Source organism: Rhinolophus ferrumequinum, chromosome 6 (assembly GCF_004115265.2).
Source record: "Rhinolophus ferrumequinum isolate MPI-CBG mRhiFer1 chromosome 6, mRhiFer1_v1.p, whole genome shotgun sequence".
NCBI classification, from domain to species: domain Eukaryota; kingdom Metazoa; phylum Chordata; class Mammalia; order Chiroptera; family Rhinolophidae; genus Rhinolophus; species Rhinolophus ferrumequinum.
The window spans coordinates 70,171,751-70,189,358 of record NC_046289.1 but is presented as its reverse complement, the minus strand read 5'-3'; the positions used below and the strand labels follow the sequence as shown (position 1 = coordinate 70,189,358).

Genomic DNA, 17,608 nt, shown 5'->3' with positions numbered 1-17,608 from the left:
TGAGTGGTTTGGGAAAGTCGGTGGTAACTAGCTCAGGTGAGATTTAGGCACCCCTAGGTATACAGGTATTAAAGCCAGTCTTGGCAAAGCCAGAATAACAGACAAACCAAAACCTCTTATTTTGTAAGTCTTGAATAGACAGTACAACTAGGCTATACTTAACGATTGCTTTCATTTGAAAAACACATTAAATACTGAGACCATCTCTTTTCCTGTCTCCCAACAGCAAGACTCTGCTTGGAATAAAAATGCAGATTTCCAGTAATGAAGCCAACTCATCCAGTGACATAAAATCCATTTACCACAAACATAAACCACAATTTCAGCAATAATTTACATATCTGAAATTGGAGAAATTGGAAACTGATCAGCATACCCTAAATAAATGGTCCTCTGCACTGTAACTCTTTTATAGCCAAAGTGACCTTTCTTAGTGCTAAGGCAGCGTATTTATAGGATGCTATTTTCTCATGTAATTCACTGTCACATTACATTTTCATAAATATTCCTGAAAGGTGAAACAGCTGCATAGAATAATAGCCCATAAATTCGAAGCTGTATCCTTGAACAAGCAATGTAAAAACATTAAGAAAATTTTACAAAGAGAATTATTCAGAATTTCACACAAAATCCCTATTTTATATGCAGATTACCTATTGGTCTCTGTTCATATGCATATGTACTGTATGAAGTTATGACTTTAATTATCTATTAATTATATTTTTTAGTTTCTTTATTCTTTTTCTTTGTAATTGGATATCATCTGTACCTCTATTTCTTCTTCTATGTATAGGTTCCCACTCTGTGAGAATGAAGAGTTATGAGTTCCCTTATCCTCCCCTTCTTTTCTCCTCCCCAACTTCCAATTCTGAACTTCTGCTTTCATGTGTAAGATTGATACCTGTTACATGGGGTTCTGTAGCCATGACTATCTTCCATATGCTTTGTCTATAATTCTGAAAGTTGAAATTAATAAACATTCTCTATGGAATGGTGACACTATAAATATTGTTCACTTTTAGAGCTAAGTTGTACCATGTGATTATACCTCCTTTCTGTACAGCTTTTTATTTTTCCTGGAGTTTCTAGTAGCATTTGCTTTCCCTCTTACATTGCTTTTCTATATCACATCCTTATATTATCTAAAGAATTGAAGGTAGTAATGCATCTGTAGAATCTCTTTCCCCTACCTATCCCTACTGTCTGATACCTCCCTCCTGAAGCACTTTTTCTCCTGCTCCAATCATGACTAATTGCTACTAATCAGTCAGTACAATCCCACTATCATCCTGGGTTTCTCCTTCATTACACTCCTGGGTTGAAATTGTCATTTCCATGATTCCAAATTCTCTTTTTCTTTTCTTTTTTTTTCTTTCCTCCTCTTAGAACACATCTGAAAATATCTGTATTCTGCCCTTGCACTTGCCAGATAGTTTTTCTGGACACAGAAATCTAAATTGAAAATAATTTTCAATCAAAAACTCGAGATTTTAACTCTATTAAAATATTGCATCCCTTGTTACTATGATTGTTTCTTTGTGGATGGCCTGCTTTTATGTTTGTTTTATTTTCATTCTAAGAAGCTCATAAAAGCTTTTGTCTATCCCACGTATTCCAAACTTGCAGAAACAGTGTGATCGTGTTTTATACATCTGTGCTGGACACTTAGTGAATTCTTTCACTCTGGCCCTTCAATTTTAGGAAATTATCTGAAAATACTTCTTTGATAATTTTCTTTTCTCTTTTTTGTTCCCTTTTTCTGGTCTTCCTGGATTTATTCTCTCTAACTTACCTTTCTGTCAAGTTTTCCATCATTGTCTTTCTTTATTCTACTTTGTAAGAAGTTGTCTCAATATTACCTTCCACACTTTCAATATTTTTTTTAAATTTCAACAGTCATATTTTAAATGTTTTGTTGTTTGTTCCATTTTTTAGAGCATCTTCTTTTATAGATGCAGTATCTGTTCACATTTGTATTTGCCTTATTTCTGTTTCCTATAAGGCCATTTTTTCTGTGTATTCATCTTTTCTCTTTTTTTTTCATTTTTCAAACTTTCTTCAAATATCTGGTGATCCTTAGTTATTCAAATATAAGAACCAATCAATTAAAAGCTTACAGGCACTTCTTCCCTTCAGGATGGCTACTATTAAAGAAACAGAAAATAAGTGTTGGCAAGAAAAAGGAGAAATTGGAACCCTTGTGCACTGTTGATGGAAATGTAAAATGGTGCAACTGCTTTGGAAAAGGGTACGTGTTTCCTCAAAAAATTAAAAAATAGAATTATCATATGATCCAACTATTCCACTTCTGGATATATACCCCCAAAATTGAAAGCAGGAGTCTCAAAGAGTTATCTCTACATCCGCATTCATGGCAGTATTACTCACATTAGTCAAAAGGTGGAAGCAACCCAGGTGTCCATCAGCAGATGAATGGATGGACAAAATGTGGTATATACATACAAGGAAGTATTATTAGTCAATGTTAAAAAAGGAAGGAATTCTGACATGCTACAACATGAATGAAGCTTGAGACATTAAGCTAAGTGTAACAAGCCAGTCACAAAGACAATACTGTATGATTCCACTTGTAGAAGGTACTACATAATCAAATTCATAGAAACAGAAGGTAAAATAGTGGTTGCCAGAGGCTGAGTAGAGGGGAAAATGAGGATTGCTGCTTAATGAGCATAGTCTTAATTTTGCAAGATGAAAAAGTTCCAGAGCTAGTCACACAACAATGTGGATATGTTTAATGATACTGAATTGTACATTTAAAAATAGTTAAGATGGTTTTAAAAAATAAAACTGACAGGGAGCTGTAGCAGAAGCATTGGGATCCTTCCCATGCCTTCCCAGTAATTATCTCTTCAGCCCACGTTGGCTTTATTTCCATTAGCTTTGAATGTTCCAGTTCATGGCAATTTCATCAATCTTGGATGTGATAATGCTCATTATTAACATTGTACATTCATATAAACATTTTTCTCTAGGAGAACGGCCTCTCTGACACCTTTGAAGTTGTTCTATATTGGGAAATGGTCATTAATTATGAGGAAATTGAGGCTTCAAGGAATAAAACGACAGTTAGTGGAAGACACCACTTAGAACTCAGGAGTTCTGTTTCATAATTCACATCTTCTAGAAAGACATAAAGCAAGCCAAGCAGGTGGTGTTGGAAGGAAAAAAAATCAGGCTATCTGGATAAAATTAAACGCTGCCAACTTACAAAAAAAAAAAAAAAAACTGACATAGAAGGTAAAACGATTTTTCTAAAGTGTTCAGCCTTCTTAAATCCACAAATTCTCTTATTCTGAAAAAAAATAATATTGTTTCTGTTTTTAAAAAGTAGACATATTTAGAGAAAAAAAGGGTATTGGTGTCAGCATATTTCTTGAAAATTCTTGATGTAGAGGCAAGTCATTCCTGACCCAAATCAGTAATAACATAAAAGATGAATGTTTAGCTTTGTCATTCAGATTTTAAACGCACTCTAAGGTTTTGTTTTTGTTTTTGAATTTAGGAAGATACGCAGGCACTTTTTAATTTCAGGGTCTCTTTGCTATACATATACAAGCAGTAGTGGAGGTAGCTACAGAACCAAATGACTAGAATCACACTGCTCATCCTTCAGCTAAAAATAATCAGTCTAGCTTAAGTATCCTGGCATTTACAGGGATAAAAAAGAGAATTACCATTATCACTATTGTTAGCCAGAGGAACATATTTCTCCGTCTTCTACAAGGAAACCTCAGAAAAACCCAAAAAATTACCATTGAGCACAAAGGGATAGCACCTGGCTCCAATTCAATTCTGCCAAGAGGCCCAGAAGTAATCAATAAACACTTATTAACGAATCAAGCAGCATCTCTTTTCTCTGAGTGAAATGGCAAGTGTTGTACAAATCCAGAAAATAAACAACCCTTAATATAGATAAAAAGGTTGGGGGATAAAAATAAAAGCAGAGCAACTGGTCTTACATCAAATTTCCCAGGAAACAGTTTAGCTTTCTTCTTTCTATACTTTGTGGGGACCATCTAAGGGTGGAGATAAAACATTGAGGCTAATATATTACAGTTCTATTTTACTATTCCTTCCATAGTTACCCTTCACCTTTAAATGCTGATGATATAGCAGTTAGAAATTCCAAACTACCCCTAATCAACCTTTACCAAACCATTAGTCAAAACAAATGCAAAGTACTCAGTTTATGTCCCCAAAACTGAATTACGATCAAAGGAGCAAAGGAATTTCATTCAGATAATTCAGGCCAAACCCACCCTGACGCTCATGCCCTGCATTATATCATAAACTCCTTCCTCCACTTTACTCTTTCAAATGCCTATAACGAGGCAGATGATCTAGGTTGCTGGGCCCTCTGAAGGTTTATGAAAGAACATCAGCAGTCAAGCCATGTCTCTTCAGTCTGGATCCAAAAATTGTATCTTACATATTCACAAGGACAAGATTCCTAAAGAGAGACCTAGATTTAGGACCTAAAAGGCACCACTTACTTCCCTTATCAAACAAGGGCAGAGCACACAGAGCAAACGTTGCTTTGGTTTTTCTGCCGCCACGCTCCCACTGACTGGAGACTCACTAGACCATTGTAGTTGGATGGAAAAGAACTAGGTGCTGTGAGTACCATGAAAGTACTGGGTGTTAACCCATGTTATTGGGTATGAAATCAAGAAGGACATTTTTGGAAGACACTAACAAGGACCTCTTAGTTAAAGAATACTAAGTGCCTAACAGAGGCACCTCAAATGTGACATATCCCCAAACTGTGACATATCTCAAAATTGCAGCCATTTGGGGGAGAGGGGGCTTCTTCCTATGTGCCCTCTCTAGTGACAGCAACACCAGATAGCCAGTTGCTAAAACAATACAAACCTAGCAGTCATGCTACATTCTCCCCTACTCTTATGTATGTCCTGAAGCTCTGACATGCTCATACCATGTTTCCCCCAAAATAAGACCTAGCCGGCCAATCAGCTCTAATGCATCTTTTGGAACAAAAATATAAGACCTGGTATTATTATATTTTATATTATATTATATTATATTATATTATATTATATTATATTATATTATATTAAGACGTGGTCGTATATTAAAAGAAGACTGGGTCTTATGTTAATTTTTGCTCCAAAAAACACATTAGAGCTGACGGTCCAGCTAGGTCTTATTTTTGGGGAAACACAGTAGGATACATTAGCTTGTAATGTTCTCTTTGCTCTTCTTTGTCTGGCCAATGTTCACGAATCTTTTAAAAGCACTCAAACTTTATTCTAATTTTTGCTGCCCCGCCTCCCCCTTCTGAACTGCCTTGATTCCTGCGCTACAGTATACTCCATGAACTCTGGAAATAATTATACCTACCACTGCCCAGTACTCAAGACACGAGATAGACGAAGGCAGGCATACAACTAAGTGAAAGAATACAGATTTACAGGATTGAAAAGATGGGATGAGGCCTACAGGAACCTGAATAAAAATCGCCATCCTCACACTCTGTGACATTGCCAGGTTCACCAGCAGCAAACCAAGCTTCTGCAGTGGAGGGTGCTGCAGGGGGCGCACAGTAGGACGTCCTCACGGGGACAACATGGCAGCCTGGGGTTAAGTAAGCCATGAATACTGCAGGTGTCACGGGAAGCCCACTGAGCGAGAGACCGGAGATCTGGGGCTGTCAGGAATGATTGCAAGAATAGAGTTGAGCCTCGAAAGAAGAATCAGACAGAGAAATCCTCAAGGTAGGACGAACACTATGAGCAAACACCTATTATGTTGGCGAAGGCAAGATTCGTTGAGGGGAGCAGGAAGGCGGAAAGAGGGCTGAACCAAGATTTTGACGACTGGTGGTCCACGCCTGGTTCCTTCATGAATTCATTCAATAAATACTTGTATTTATTGAATCCCCAACTGTTCTGCGCACTAGTGTCACAACAGTAAACAAAATAAAAATCCCTGACCTCGTGGGGCTTTTATTCCAGGGGTTCTGATGCTAATCCCCAGTGTAACCTTGAACAAATCACCTTACTGTATATCTGCCTTCTTATTTATAACATATGGGCCTTGGGCATTTCTAAGGTCACTTCCTTCTCCAATATTCTAAGATTAATAGGAAGAGGTTGGAAATGTTTGTGGAACCAGATGATGGTGCGCTGAGCAAGCTGGACTCCTTAATCTGGTCACAGCAGAGCCTTTGTTAATGTGTATATGGGGACACTTTCAAGATTTAGGAGGTTTAGGGATATTGGTATGAAAAAATAAGGACAGAAGAGAGAACTCGGGAGTTTATAAACAATTTAGGAGATAACTGATCCTTACAAGGTGATAAAGCCTCAGACATATGTCCTAAGAGTCAAAATCATGAGTCAACAGCACCGATTTGATAAATTATGAATAAACTGCTTTTTCCTAAAAATATTGGCTTTATTAAATAGCCAGCTATGAAGGTCTCATAGCCATGGTACTAACCAAGACTGGCAGAACTGGGGAGGGCTTTGCGGGCTGAAGGCAATTTTGGATCTCTGTATAAGACTGGGCTTAAGTGTACACGTGTCGCTTCATGAGCTCCAAAGGACTGGCGTGCATGCCAGAGGAATACCGTACAGCCTGTACCGGCTGTGAAATGCAATGCAGAGTATGGCTTGACAATATGTTTAGCTATGACTGCCTATATTGTGTAAGATGAATGGAGCCCAAGTAACATGAGTTGTCTCCCCTGGTGTCCTGAAAATAAGTACAGCATGTGCAATTTGCTATCTTTAGCCCTCTCCCTAGAAAATTCTAGAGTGCTCATCACCCCTAGTAGTTAATCGCTCAGCTATCTCTAGTTCAGCCTTCCCTTGGATAAAAGAACTTTAGAAGCCACTCAAAGATAAATGTCCCCTGCCAGAAAATGCCTTAAAATAGAATGTTGCGAGGATTTCTCTGGTGTGAGTAACAGGCACTGGCTTAAGGACCCCCATCCTGAGTTCTACCTCCTGCCTCCAGGAGCAGGCTCTCTGCTCCGTTCCTTTGCTAAGCCTGGGGTGCAGGGAGCTTCTTTTTGTAAGGTCCTCAGGGAGAGAAGTCACCAGTGTAGAAATCAGAGCAGAAATCAATGACTCAGTCTCAGTTCTATTCTTCCTGACATATGGATTCCATTGTTCGCTTCCAAATGGGTAAAACACCAACTGAAGAGTGATTAAATCTAGGGTGGCAGGATAATTCAGGTCAAAGTCAAGTGGACTTGACTAACAGAATAATGACAAAAGACATTTTTTGCCAGACATTAAACCAAGCCAAATTGCATTTTTCAGCCTGTTCTGTCCCAATCCCCACAACATGGTCCTTTAGTTTCACTCCTTCGAAACTAATAAAGAATAGTCACGTGATTAGTCATCATTCACCAAGTGTCCTGTTCACTCTTATTTCAGAATGTGATATCAGCAACCTTTCAAATTCTTGAAAGCCAGTGTTGTACAATATCATGGATAAACATTTCTCTACTTTTCTGTGATTACCAAGCAGTAGCCAGAACTGCTGGTACTCATTTTTTTCCTGACCAGAGACTATCAGAATTTGCTGTCTTTTACCATCTCCGTTTTATATGCGTATGGAGATCGACACCCAGAGGGGTGAAGTAATTTATTTATAGCCACTCAGAAGGAAGAAAAGAATATGTTTAGCACACCAGGCAAGTCTTTCAATTGGATTAAATGTATTACTAAAACATATTTTCAATCTACTTCATGTTCTGATGATAACTTCTGAAAAGCCAAATGCTCAGGGTATCAACACTTTTGTAGTTTATTCCATAAAGAAGCACTAGATCCTCTGTCCTCACTTGCTTCTCTTTTAAACAACTTGGGTTTCACTGGCTGTCACTGCAAACCAGCTTAATCAACAACCACATTCACCTCTGTCAAAGTTGAAGAGTAAGCCTCAAAATATCTATAATCCAAGATATGTGGGACCAGAAATCCTTTCAAAATTCTGCTATGTATGGCTTCTACCCATTTGACAACATTTCTTCCAGAAAGCTCTTAAAAATTTAAAGTGGTATAAGGCTCAGAGACAGACAGAAGGAACACAGAGCTGCTTCGGTTCTGATGTTCTGATCCCTACAAAAGTTCTCAGGATCTGTGGAATACAGTCCTGAATAGAAGGGGGAGGAGCTGGGTTGGACTGTGTTCCCTGGACCTTAACTCTTTCAAGTAATGCCTGTGGATGTACATAATAACTACTACTTACTAAATACTTATTCTATGCCAAGCACTGTGCTAGGGGTGGGCTATACTAATTCTTTTGGGGGAGGGGGAAGGGTACTAAATTACTTTATTTGGAGAAATAATACAAATGAAAGAACATAAGTAGATGATCTGTTGCAACTCACAGAAAAGGGAAAGGTTACCCCACCGTGCATGTACTGCTTTGGTGACCAGGGAAATCACTGCTGTGGCTACTGGAAGCCGGCCAAAGGCTGTTCTCATCCCTGTCTCCCAGGGTGGCTTGCCAAAGAGATACTCTGCTGTGCCAGATTCGGGAGCCCCCATCTTGCCAAGTTGGTAATTCTTTGATGGATTTCACCTGCTCACTCAGGTAATACGTCTCAATGAAGCCACACAAACGGGGGTCACTTTTGTCAGTGGCCAGTTTGTACATTTCCAGTAGTGACGGATTCACACTTTTTCCCACGTGTAACGCACACACCATTGCATTCAGCCCATTTTCCCCAGTCATCACAGTCTGGTTTCTCGATATCCTGAGGAAGATTCGGCCGCCTCGCTGATTCTGCAGCTGCACCAGTTTCTCAGCATGTGCCCGCTCCTCATGAGATTGGTGAAGAAAATATCTGGCAAAGTTCTTCAAAGCCACATCATCGTGGTCCAGGTACTACGACATGGACAGGCAGACATAGGAGGCACAGAGCTCCAGTTGATCTGGCAGTTGATGGCGGCCTCCGAGTCCTGGTGGTAGTTCTGCGAGGAGGACATGGTCATCATGGCCCGTGGCTAAGGAAAGGTGTCATCAGTGGGGGTCTAGGGGAAGTCTGATGGCACTGTGAGGAGTTGTGGATCGGCCGGGGTGGGGGACGAGCAGCAGTTCCGGGACAAGCACTGTTGAAGTAGGAAACTGCAGTAACTCTGGGCAAAGACTGTGTATATACTAATCCTTTAAATTCTCACAGTAACCCCTTAGGTATTCTTATCCATTGCATTTTCCACATAAAGAATCTGAGGTATCAGGAAATGCATGTGACCTCCTCAAGGTCACCCATGTAGTAAGGGGCAGAGGGAGGTTTTAACCTGGAGGAATCTAGCTCTAGAGCTCGTGCATTTAACAGCTTTGTTATAAAGCCTCCCACAATGAAGGTTACCAAACTCTAACTTGCCTCTAGTCCCACTTCTTCCCAGGCTCACCTATGGTAGAGACAATGCTCATGTTTAACAAAGACTACATTTCTCGGCTGTGGGGACAGAGTCCCACAGAGCAGTCTCCAGGCTCTTGGCCTCACGTGGAAAGGTGCTGGCTCGGGCAGTACAGGGCCATCAGCTGTGACTAGATGGCCATCAGCTGTTACCGGTTATCCATTAGCCACTAATATAACTGCCGTGGCTAAGCTAGCAAGCGGCAGATTGTAGTTAGCACGGCGGATTGCAGCTAGCAAGTGGGTTCGGTCGGCAGAGAAAAGGACGGCAGGTTGCAGATCGTGTGGCTCCTGTTTCCTGTGTCTCCAACCCAGCCATCAGCGAGAATATAGTGGTATGACTCCCCTATCTATGGCTCTGTTGGTGTTCCTTTTTGGTGTCACCATATCCTGCGTTCTTGTGCGGGGAGCGGGAGCTGAGACCCTGCATGACACCCTGCGTGACATTGGCCTTCCTTGCAGTTAGGTTGGGTCTTGTGGCTGGGTACTGGACAGGTAGATATGAGTGAAAATGAAGTGAGTTTATCTAAGCTGGATGCTTTAAAAATGTCCTGTGCAGTCCTTCAGCTCCCTCTTCCCCATCCATGGAGCCTTGGAGGGCACAAATTCCAGGTGACTTAGTTATAAGATGGAAGCAGCTGAGGTGTCCCAGGCATTGTTTGGAGAAGAGCTGCCCAGAGGGCCACTCAGCTCACACCAGTTCTGGGACAAGCACTGCTGGAGCTCTGAGGAAGCCACTAAGATTCCAAAACTGGTTTGTAACTCTGGCATAACCTAGCCAATTCTGAGCAATTTAATTTACAAACCATGCAATTTACTTCAGGTTTTAATTATTTGGGCCCTTTATTGTCTACATCTGCCTAAATGAACCTGCAAAATCCAGGCTGCCTTCCATGCTTCCCTAAGCTAACAAGTTACCTTCCTGACAACAAAAAGAGTTCTGCTGTTAGTGCTAGATTTCTTTCAAAACATTGCCTCATGTAAGGATAAACAGATCAATGAAATAGAACAGAGAATCTAAAAATAGATCCACACATATCTGGTCAATTGATTTTCAACAAAGGAACCAAGAAATCCAATAGGGAATGTCTTTTCAACAAATGGTAATGGAACAACTAGATGTCTGTATATAAAAACACAAACCTCAACCCCTAACTCACTCCATACACAGAAGTAAATTTGAGGTGGGGTATAGACATAAATGAAAAAGGATCATAAAACTTCTAGAAGAAAACACAGGAGCCAACATGACATTTGAGTCAGAGAACATTCCTTAGACAGCTGTAGTAGATGCTGCGGGGTACCACCCAAGTTAGACCAAGACCCTCATTCCCCCAGACGCAGGTGAGAGCTGTTGAGCTCATAGCTGAAACTGTCTCCAGAAGTTTCCCCAGCAAAAGGGACCTGCCTCAACCACAGTTACATTCTGTCCCTAGGGAAAGCCCTCATTCAATGACCGATCAAACTCGGGATATAAAGACACGCCCCTTTGCCCCAATCTGAGACAACTTTGAAGGACTATCCCATGAAACAGGAAACACACATACAAGAAGACTTACTTGTCAATGTCCGTATTAGCCTTATTCATGACAGTCCCAAACTGGAAACCCAAATGTCCAGAGGAAAATAAACAAATTGTGGGATATTCACACAAGGGACTACTACTCAGCAATGAAAAACGAACAAACTTCTAATACACTCAATTTCATGGATGATCTTAAAAACATTAGGTTGAGCAAAAGGAACCAAACACACAAAAATACACATGGTATGATGCCATTTATATGAAACACCAGATGAGGTAAAACTATGATACTAGAAATTAGAAAGTGGTTGTCTTTGGGGTGGGGAGAGGGAAGTTGCTTGAAAACAAACCTTCTGGGTTGATAGAAATGTTTTATATTCTAATCAGGATGGTGGTTACACAGATGTATGCAATTGTCAAAAGTCTTCAAACTCTACACTCAAGATCTATGCATTTTCCTGTATGAAGATTAATCTTAAAAAATGTTTGCATCTGGGCTTGCTCTCTCACCCCCACATGGGGGCAGGGTTATCTATCATAGTTTAAATCCACCCACCTCAGTGGATTTAAAGAGTGGCTCACACTATGGAAAACAGTATGGAGGTATCTCAAAAATATGAAAATGGAACTACCTTATGACCCAGCAATTCCACTCCTAGGTATCTATCCGGAGAAATCCAAAACTCTAATTTGAAAAAAAATTATGCACTCCTATGTTTATTGCAGCACTATACACAATAGCCAAGACATGGGAACAACCGAAATGCCCATCGGTAGATGACTGGATTAAGAAACTGTGGTACATTTATACAATGGAATATTACGCAGCCATAAAGAAGAAAGAAATCTTAACCATTTGCAACAATATGGATGGACCTAGAGAACATTATGTTAAGTGAAATAAGTCAGACAGAGAAAGACAAATATCATATGATCTCACATATGTGGAATCTAGAGAAAAGAATAAATGAATGAACTAATTAGAAACAGTCTCAGAGACAGAAGAAAAATTGAGGGTTGCTAGATGGGCGGGTGGGGATAAGGGGGAAGGTTAGGGGATTAGAAAGCACAATCAGTAACCACAAGATTGCCATGGGGATACGAAAGTCAATTTAGGGAATGTAATCAATAACATTGTAAAGATTTTGTAGGGTATCCGATGGACACTTGTCTCATTAGGGAGAACACCTCAGGAATGATGCAGATGCCTAATCATTGCACTGTACACCTGAAGCTGAAGCTGAACAATAATGAATGTCAACTGCAATTTAAATGGTTACAAGAAGCGGAGTACAGCATTAGGAATAGAGGCAGTGGAAATTTAATGGCTGTGTGCAATGTCAGAGGGGTAGTAGATGGGGGAGGGAGGTTATCACTGCGTGAGGGATATAAATGATAAATGTTTAACTATTACATTGTTTTGTACACCTGAAACTAATTTTAAAAAATGTTAAATAAATAAATAAATACATAAAGCCTGGCTCATAACACGACTCCCATGTTTGAGTCTGAATCCTTGAAAATTCCCTATATGGCTTCACTTGGAAAGCTGACCCTCTGCTTTCATTCTCTTCTGCATTTTATTCATATCTGGCTGAATTTCCCTCTTTTGGGAGTTTTAAGGTTCTTTGAGGACTGTAACAACTCCCTTCTCCATATATGCTCCATCTCTGAGTTCAGATGGCCAGACTCATTCTTTTACCAGCTTAAGAATCAACCTCTCCTCCATCCCCAGAACAATGAAGACTTAATAACAATAACAGCAGCAAAACAATAATTGCCATTTCCGGAGTGCTTATTATGGGTCAAGCAGTGTTTTCAATGCTTTGTTTCCTCTTAGTCACTTTAGGATGCTATAACCGAATGCCATGGACTAGGTAGCTTACAAACAACAAACACTTCTTTCTTACAGTTCTGGAGGCTGGAATGTCCCAAATCAAGGTGCTGGCAGGTGTGGTATAGGATGAGAGCCTGCTTCCTGGTTCACAGATGGCACGTCTTTCTTTCTTTTTTTTTTTTTATATGTAAATATGTCAATTATTTTTTTTTATTTTATTTATTTTTTTTATTTATTGGGGTGACAATTGTTAGTAAAATTACATAGATTTCAGGTGTGCAATTCTGTATCACATCATCCATAAATCACACTGTGTGTTCACCACCCAGAGTCAGCTCCCCTTCCATCACCATACATTTGATCCCCCTCACCCTCATCCCCCACCCCCCAACCCCCTTACCCTCTGATAACCACCAAATTACGTTCCCCAGATTAATTTTCAAACCCGTGGCCATCCTGTGGTCACCGACTGCCCTCCAATCCCCTCACCCTCCCCTCCACCCCCCACCCCTCCCGCCCATCTAGCAACCCTCAGTTTTTCCTCTTTGTCTCCAAAACTGTTTCTGATTAGTTCATTCACTTATTCTTTTCTTTAGAATCCGCAAATAAGTGAGATAATATGGTACGTCTTTCTTGCTGTAACCCCACACGGCAGAAAGGGGAGAGCACTGGGTTCTCTTTTATAACAGTGTTAATGCCAATCATGATGGCTCCACCCTCATGACCTAATTACCTCTTAAGGGCCCCACCTCCTAAAACCATCACATTGGGGATTAGGCTTCAATTTACGAATTTTGGTGGAATACAAATATTCAGTCTAGAGCATATGCATTATCTCACTTAAAAACAGGGCAACACCTTAAGGTAGGTATTATTATCTCCATTTTACAAATGAAAAATTTGAGATTTAAAGAAACTGCAACTCATCCATATTGATTGAGCCAATCTGTCTGACTCCAAAAGCTGGGTCCTCTCTGCTAGACACTGTTTGCTTCTATGTTTAATAAAATACCTGTTGCTTTAATAAAATATTTTATAAATAAATGCAATGATTATGATAAATATCCAAGATAGTTTTTAAAAATAAATAACAGCATTTTTGTTGTTGTTATTTAGAAACAAAGGGTATCAAGTTACAGCTCCGATTGAAGCCAGGTAAAACTCAGCTGGACCATGGCCATGAAGCAGCTGAATACAGCTGCTGAACATCCTGGAGAGTTCTGGGAGACTTCCAAAATGCCCCAACACATGCTATCACAATTACGTTCTATTCACTGAGTGTTCAGTGCAATATATTTCACTGGCTCTCAATTATAACATTACTTCATTACCTTTCAGAGCACAAATTTGCTGTCGATTTTATAAAACCCCAGTGAGATTCAATTCAGGCCACCAGACACAACTTCAAACTGTCCAAAAAGGGTATGTTTAATCTGGCAGGTTGATAAATCTTTCTTGAAGCCCAAAGTGTGGATATTTCCCACTTCCTTTTGTGAGGCACGTGAGAGATGAGCTTAAAACTAGTACATGTCAGTCAGCTGGGGAGGCAGCCACGGTTATTACTTGATTATTTGGATGCTGAGGATCCAGGGTCTAAAATTTAGGGTTTTTTCCTTTAATTTCTTTTGTTGTTGTTGTTACACATCTTCGTCTTTCTAGTTACCTATCTTATCAACGTTTCACTACTGATTAGTTGCTCCACTAGAGATTTGACAAACTAAATAGAAAGATACCAAATTAAACCAGCCAATTTCGTCTTCCGACAGAATCCCTGATTGAAGTCATTGTGAGGAAGGTGGTTTAAGCCGTGGGGTAAAATAAGATTTCTTTATCTGTACATTTCAATTACCCTTTCTAGTTGCTGGTCCCTTATTCTCTATTCTTACCCCAACATATTAAAATTTGGTTTTTAACTTCCCTTTTATCTGTCTTGTAGTTCACAAAATATCATAAATACTGGCAGCTGTTGGGGGGAAGGCATGAGTCACATCTTAAACACTTTGTATTTGGACTTAGAAACAGATACGGTGTAGGACCAAATCCCTCGCTGTGAAATAGCTGTTTGCTTAATCCCCTTGAGAGGTACGTTGTATTTTAAAGGTTGCAATGTCAGAACTCTTGGCTATTTTTAAAGGAAACATTATGTTTTCAGCCCCACATACCATTTAAGCTGCTTATAAATTAAGCTGTTAGGGCACTTTGGAACATCCTCTGCTCTGAGAGTGACAGCCCATCCCTGTTGCTGTAGTGCCCCATAGCTCACAGGGGTGGGGAGCACTATTCTCAAGAACACAATTCCCTGTCTCACTCTCCATGCCAACCCTGGAGACCAACTGCATCTTCACGTAACCACGGCAACTGTGAGGCCGTGTACTGCCTTTCTCTCCTCCTTGTTCACTACTTCCGACAGCCCCCAGTTTAATCATTTTGGAGCTATTCAAGGGCATCCAATTTAATTGTTGTGGGTCTGCAGCAGAACGAAGCACTGTGGTGGTGCCTTTTACTAAGATTGTATGCAATTTAAAACACAGCAGAATATAAAACGCAAGTCATCTCCTGGAAACTTATCCTGGATAAAAAGCAAAACCAAACAAAACATCAAGTGGCTGCTACATCAGTATCTGACAAATGGCGAGCAATATACTATATGATGAGATTCAACTCAGCGGTGTATCATGAACACGGTTATTTATCCTAAAAATAGGGAGAGCATCTACTACATCATGAATCATTTGTTAGATCTTGTAGCAACCTTATGAAATAGGTATTACTCAGTTGAATTTACAGACACAGAAATAAGGGTCAAAGAAGTTAAATAACTTGTTGAAAGTCTGTCATCTGGTGGGTGAACTAGGAGTAAATGCAGCACGTGATTTGGACGTTCTCTGGGATTTCTATACAGATGGTGGAAAAAGAAAGCAAAAACAAGTAGGGATTCTAAGAACACCATATGACCATGTATTCCTCGGGGAGCAGTTGATGAACCAGGATGCCCCAGGTTAGCCACCTGCAGATGCAGATTGGTGAATTCAAGAGAGATCAGGAAGGAGAAGACTTGATCAGCATAAACCCACCCACCATTCCTGGAAAACTAATTCAAAGGGAATGGCCACTCAGTAAATTCACCGATAGGAAGGAGCAATGGCAAAGAGACATATGGAAAAATATGAAATGGTGTTGAGGCAGGATAAGTCACCTAGGAAACTGACAACCCGCTCAGAATACAATGTGAGGAGCCTCCCTGGTTACACAAGTAACATATGACTGTATCCAGCACCTGCAGCTGGAGAAGAACAACAACCTGTGTCATCCAGATAGGTTAATCCCCTGGACCAGGACCTGACCTTTAGCTAATTATAATAATAATGAGCTAATAATCTCATTTGCATTGAGTTTACTGTGACTCCCAGCATGCATCTGGTGCCATGACAGTTCCGGAGGAACCAAATAAGGAAGAAAGAGCAGGGAAACTGAGGACCCCACTACTGGGAGGAAACTGACAAGCCTGGTCAATCGGACGTTACCAAAACCTGCCCCCAGGAGATATAAATACCCCTGGTCAGGACTCCTCTGCTCGCCTCAACCTCTGAGTTTGCCCACACTTCCCTCTCAAGTGTGGACTTTCCTTGCAGTGAGCTCCCTGTGCGTTCCAGCGTCTGTCTTGCTCTTGAAGTCTTTCTCGTGTGAAGACTTTCTCGTGTGGTCACTGCTGCTCCAGGTTGAGTCCTCTCTTGGACATCCCCACGAGCTTCTGGCGACCTGTCTACTATTGACAATGGCGTCCCCTCAGAATTCACATGGAAGCCCTACCCCCAAGGTAACGGATGGTATGCATATTAGGAGGCGGGCCTTTGGGAAGGAAGTAGGTCTGGAGAAGTTAATGGGGGTGGGGCTCTCACGGGGGTATTAGTGCCCTTATCCTGATGGGGTTAGCGTCTTTATAATTAGTGCCCTTATCATGAAAACTCTTGTCTCAAATTCTTTCTTTCTCTCTCTTTTTCTCTCTCCCCATCATGTGACGACACACTGAGAAGATGGCTGGCCACAAGTCAAAATGAGGGCTCTCACCAGAAACCCACCTTGCTGGCACCCCAATTTCAGACTTCCAGCCTCCAGAACATGTGCGAAAAAAATCTGTGTGTTTTGAAGCCACCCAGTTTCTGGAGTTTTGTTATGGCAGCCTGAGCAGACTGACACAATGTCCCTGCCTGCAAAGAGGGGTAATCCAGATCGGGTGCCAATATAAACACAGAGAAAATGAGCGATGTGAGGGTGTCTATTGTTATGCAAGGGTGTCTTATGATTTTGGAGAAGGCAAACTTTAACTCAGATTGGAGTCATCAGGAAGGCTGATGAGGAGGTGAAACTTGAGCAGAGCTTTGAATTGTGGGAGGAGACAAAAAGGGGAGGGCCTTACAGGTGGAAGGCCAGCAAAAGGCATAGTGAGAGGAGGAGAGAGGGAAAGGACGTGCCTCAGCTATGCCCTGGGTCACCAGTGGATGGGGAGAAGCAGGAGACACATAGTGCAAGGCCAGCCTCTTCATAATGAGGACAGGACCTTCGAGCTGTTTAATCTTTGAGTGCAGGGAAGAGCCGACACAGCTTTGTGAGCAGAGCAGCGCCACTATTAAAGCCCGAGTCTCCTCATCTACTTGGGAACAGCAATGGTACCTTCCCAGGCCTGCTGTGAGCACTGACCGGAAACCCTCATAGGGGGCAGTTAGCACAGTTCCTGGCACCCGGTTAGCTTCAGTGAGTGTCATGTATCATTTGCACAGCAGTTTCAGGAAGGCAAATGCCTCGGTGGCTAGGGTGAGTAAGCTTC

The 17,608-nt window shown here is 41.0% G+C and overlaps 1 protein-coding gene and 1 pseudogene across 1 annotated transcript in view; both read right to left on the bottom strand.

Moving 5' to 3' along the window:
- Positions 1-17,608, bottom strand: part of RYR3 (ryanodine receptor 3) — a 479,789-nt gene that overhangs the window by 410,106 nt on the left and 52,075 nt on the right. The window lies entirely within an intron of this gene.
- LOC117024052 (ferritin heavy chain-like) lies at positions 8,401-8,996 on the bottom strand (annotated as a pseudogene).